Source organism: Cydia pomonella, chromosome 6 (genome assembly GCF_033807575.1).
Source record: "Cydia pomonella isolate Wapato2018A chromosome 6, ilCydPomo1, whole genome shotgun sequence".
Classification (NCBI taxonomy): Eukaryota; Metazoa; Arthropoda; class Insecta; order Lepidoptera; family Tortricidae; genus Cydia; species Cydia pomonella.
The window spans coordinates 15,412,988-15,418,266 of NC_084708.1; positions in this window are offsets into that span (position 1 = coordinate 15,412,988).

The following is a 5,279-nucleotide window of genomic DNA, read 5'->3' on the forward strand; positions in this document are numbered from 1 at the left end:
GAATTTTAATCAGAGACAGGCAGTTGCGATGTTTAACAGCATACTTATTTCGTTTTCTCCAAATAATCTTATCAGCAATTTATAAGTAGGTAGGTTGTCGCAAAAGACCTTTGTTCAAGGACATGCAAACAATATTAGTACCTACATTTTTAGTTTGATCCACTTTATAGTATTGGGAATACTAATACTACGGTGACGGTTTCATCCAAAAGATACCACTTTGCCGGTTGTCTATACTTAAATGTTGATTTCAAATTGAAGCTATATGGAAATAACACCTTATTAACAACCGGCAATAAGTACCCTTTTGATTGAAAATGGCACATATAACTAAGTAAAAAGTACTTATTCAAATACGTCTCTTCGTTATACCTATACAAAAACGTGTCTCCTTTAGTAAACGGGCTCATTGCTCTAAACTTCAATTACTATTATTAGCAAATATGTGTAATAACATCATGTAATCGAATCAGTTCACTTAAGACACAAAACAGGCGCGCATTTTATTATCATACTTATGTCATGCGAGCGCAACGATCCACCACTTTCTCTTCATAGATATCGAATTGGGTCACGTTTTGACTCATGGCTAGGCTTATGACATAGACGACCTCCAGTAGACTCTCTATTTTGATACATAGGTACATGATGGTTTATGGTCACTACACATTGCCTTTTTTATACCGTCTTTTTGCTCGTACAATTAAAAAGTATCGCACTCCGTTTCATACAGAACAATCTCTGCAGTTTAATTTTAATTCACGCATGTAAATAAGGCAAAAAAGAGAGCTTTTTAGCCATAAAGCAATCAACTGTTTTCCTATATCCTCTATCTTTAAGATTTGTAGCTCATATAGTGCTTTTTTGTGCACAAAATAGAATAAGTATACGTAATGTAAGTGATCGCATGCTCATTTGTCTTGGAGCGCTTCCCTTATTTGTATGAGAGCAATAAGTATTAGGTAGTACACGCGAATTATGTTATGCTCCATCTAGTGAGTAGAGAAGTGATCTGTGGCTTACGTATTCTGATAGCAGATAACTGAGCAATCCTCTGAAAAAGGTCATGCTCATAAATAAACCTTCCTGCAACAGTCATAAGGTATAATTTATGGGCGTTGCAATCGCGCAACACGATTGATGCGCACCTCAACATTGGAAGCATTGAACTACAAATTAAAGTGAAATATTATGACGTGATCACTATCGTGGAATGATATCTTTAATTTATCTCTTTGGTTTATACGACATTTATTTAGACACATGACATAAACAACTATTATATAGGTCGCTCGACAAGAACCCGAAGGATTTACAAGATGTATGTATGTATTCCTGATTATTTTTCCAAGGACCAAAATGCTATAACTATTAAAGAGATATTAGCATAGTTTTTGCGCATCGTAGCGTGGTCTTGATTTTTTGTTGGGGCTCACGAGGGGAGTGCTCGGCAATATCCTATATTGCGTTTTGAGTGACAAATGAAAAAATATATAATTTATGAAACCAGGATTAAATTACAACCTCAGAGGTCAAACTAACAACCTATTCAGTAACAAAACAAAACTACTTAGTAGTAGATAATTTACTCTACGAATGAAATAAATATTACAAACTACCCCTGCGCAATCTCGATGGGTGCCTATTAGTGAAGCCGACCGAGGAATAATGAAAACATTGTACAATACATCTATATATAGTATCTGGTATAGGTGAAAAGCACTTCTTAATTTGTTGGACTCCGCCTAAGCTAACTCTGCACTAACTTTGACCGAACAAAGTGCCAACTTTAAACGTCATATAGGGACCGTGTGCGTTGGAGGGTTTGCCATATTGTGGAAACATAATGTACATTGACACTTCACGCCAAAGCAAGTGCTGCCATCTACCGTTTTCGTACTAGTGATAGCCGTACGAATTTCAAAGAAAAACCGCAAATCGATGTACACTTTAGCCATTTGGCACAAGCATACTAGAGGTCAAAACAAAATTTTTGACCTGCAGTTCCTTAAAAAAATCCCTTAGGAGGGGAGTGCTGAACCATTATTTTTTTGTATGGCAAACAATTTTTTTTCAGAAACCGGTCGTGTGTGTTATCATATGAAAGGGCTTTTTGAGGTGACTCTTAAAACATACCATATGATTACATTTCAGCCATTTTTTTTTAAATTAAAACAAAAATAATTTTCAAAACATACCAAGTTTGGGCTCCTCCAGATGAATATGGCTGATTTTTTTGTACATACTATATACCACAAATGATATATCCTCATATGTAACTTCAAAAAAGCGGCCAAGTGCGAGTCGGACTCACCCATGAAGGGTTCCGTCCGTACCATTAATATTTTTTAGGTTTATCATTATCTTATTTTAGAAGTTACAGGGGGGGGGGGGGGACACATTTTACGACTTTGGAAGTGTTTCTCGCGCAAACTATTCAGTTTAGGAAAAAATGATATTAGAAACCTCAATATCATTTTTAAAGACCTATCCATAGATACCCCACACGTATGGGTTTCATGAATTTTTTTTTTTTGAGTTTCAGTTCTAAGTATGGGGAACCCCCAAAATTTATTGGTTTTTTTTCTATTTTTGTGTAAAAATCTTAATGCGGTTCATAGAATACATCTAATTACCAAGTTTGAACAGTATAGTTCTTATAGTTTCGGAAAAAAGTGGCTTCCAAAGTGGAAAAATGTGTCCCCCCCCCCCCTGTAACTTCTAAAATAACAGAATGAAAAATCTAAAAAAAATATATGATACACATTACCATGCAAACTTCCACCGAGAATTTGTTTGAACGAGATCTAGTAAGTAGTTTTTTTTAATACGTCATAAATGGTACGGAACCCTTCATGGGCGAGTCCGACTCGCACTTGGCCGCTTTTTTTTTTATTAGTACACCATACACCATCTTGTGGGCTACATTGGACGCATAAACTTTACATTTACACCTCGCACCAAAAATCTGACGTCTCTTGTGCTGCCCCCTCCAGTTACACGCTCCCTATTGGCATATAATATAAATTTAACGTTACTAAGTGCAGTAAACTTTGCACTTGATCTGCCTAGCCTCTAAGTCCCAGAGTCGTTTTTGCAGTTTTTTGGAACCTTTTTTATTGCAACATAGTCAAAAATTTGATCTGACGTTGTCCTTTTAAAAGGATATCGAGACTTAGGAGGTAACCTGAAAGCGCTCCAACAATCATTTGTGCTGTCTACAGCAAAATGTATGGTTGTTACAGGCGTTCTATTTCCGATGCAGGTCATAGTCCGACGAGTAGCGGAGCACAATACAGAATTAATGAGCGTTTTACGTGCCGTCGTAAACCGCAACCCTCCAATATTACTGTTCCCTGTAACCGTACCTACTTCTCGTATGAAACGTGCTGCCCATTACTTTTTCTGGTGATGGCTGAGTAAAAAGTTGATCTAAACATCTGGCACATTTCACCATAACAACAAAAAAATAAACAAATATTTCTGACTTTAAAACGGTTCGAAAATTTAAACCAGAGGGAGTTTGCCTCTGGTTTAAAATTACGAACGTATTAAATCCACCGAAACTGCACCACAGAATAAAAAATAGGGTATACTAATCAAATCAGTTTCTTTTTTCAAAATGTCAAAACAATTTGCCACTCTGGAATTTATATGAAACACTAGCAAATGACGTTACAATCAGGTTACCTACTCTTTATAGTTCTATACGAATTATAAAATTGTAATAGTCTCTAAAAGAAACTGCTATCTATATTTGTCTATTAATATTTTGGTGCTTTATTTCGTGCATGGTGTGAAATACTTTATTTTAAATACAGTCAAATACCCTATACTACTACGTACGGAAGGTTTACTGCGTAACAAAAGCCCGTTTATGTATATTGAACGTGCCCAAATGTTACCGATTGGATATATAAAATATACTTATATGTTGTCAGCATTTTTTAATTGTTTCTGCAACCATCTGCGATGCAGTGTTTGCTTGTTTACATATTTCTATGTGACACCAGATCTGGTCAGACCCCGCGGCGCGGAGTGACATACGCCTGACAGTACAATAAACAAGGCTAACCGCAAGCCAAATGGTATTGCTAATTTTAAAACGATTATTAATTTTAGAGAAACGATCACAACCTTTACTATTTGCTCAAGTATCATGACTACATGCTAATTGGTATTGGAGTTTCAATATTTAATTTCAATGTTGACTGCCATTTTTTACACGTGAAAACCATTACGTCTACTTGTAGACAAATAAAGAGTAAATACTGCATCGGTATTGATAACAGTGCCTAGATAAAAATAAAACCGTCAAGAGCATGTCGGGCCATGCTCAGTATAGGGTTCCGTAGTTAAAGTAGTTGGAGCTTAAAGTATAGTAGATTGTTAGCCAAGGGATGAAACGGTACCTTTCATCCGAGTTAAACAAATAAGCAAATTTGCATAATCAGTACCTATATATAATTAAAGTAACAAACTTACTTGCAATCGGAGACTTTGCATGTCTAAAGATAAATATCCCTTAGCGAAAAACATTTAGATTGCTATATAGATGAATAAAACACATATTTTAGCAAAATGCAGTAATTTTAAAATTATTTGGTTCATTAAAGCATGAAAAAGTAAAGTATAATAATAAGTCCTAGACATAATGCATCGTACATGAGAGCAATAAACGAATATGAATATAAAATTAGCGGGATGGCCTTTTGGACAGTTTAATGAGCGAGTAAAGATGGCAAGGTCCACCGGGGCGCCTTTAAGTGATGTTTTGTTTAAAGCAACTAAATAAATTGGTGATCGGAATTTTAGAACTTTTTAACGAGGACTTTACAGGTGTCAAACAGTTCTTTCGTATGAACACATGAATGTTTCTCGATCCTCCTCGCTCGAGTGCTCGGACTGATTCCACACCACGTGCATGGGTGCACTCATGTATCGCTAGATTGAGAAATCTCTACTGTAATTAAAATGTCCATTAAAAATCCATTTGCTTAGACACCGTTTCTTTGTTAAACTGCCATTTAACAAAGTTAATAGATAACACAAAATAAGCAAATGCCTGAGCTAAGAGAATGGTATCAATTAAGTATCTACAAACAAAAAGGTCATTTGCGTAGTTAAGACTACTTTCGAATGATAAGCAATTCCAATTCATTTATAGATTAATCAGACAGGCAAAAAATAAAGATTCTACAAAAAGTTCTATTTAACTAAGCAAGCCGACCTTGCAAATTAAAAAGGGTACAAATTACGCTGGATAAGCAAAAAACGTT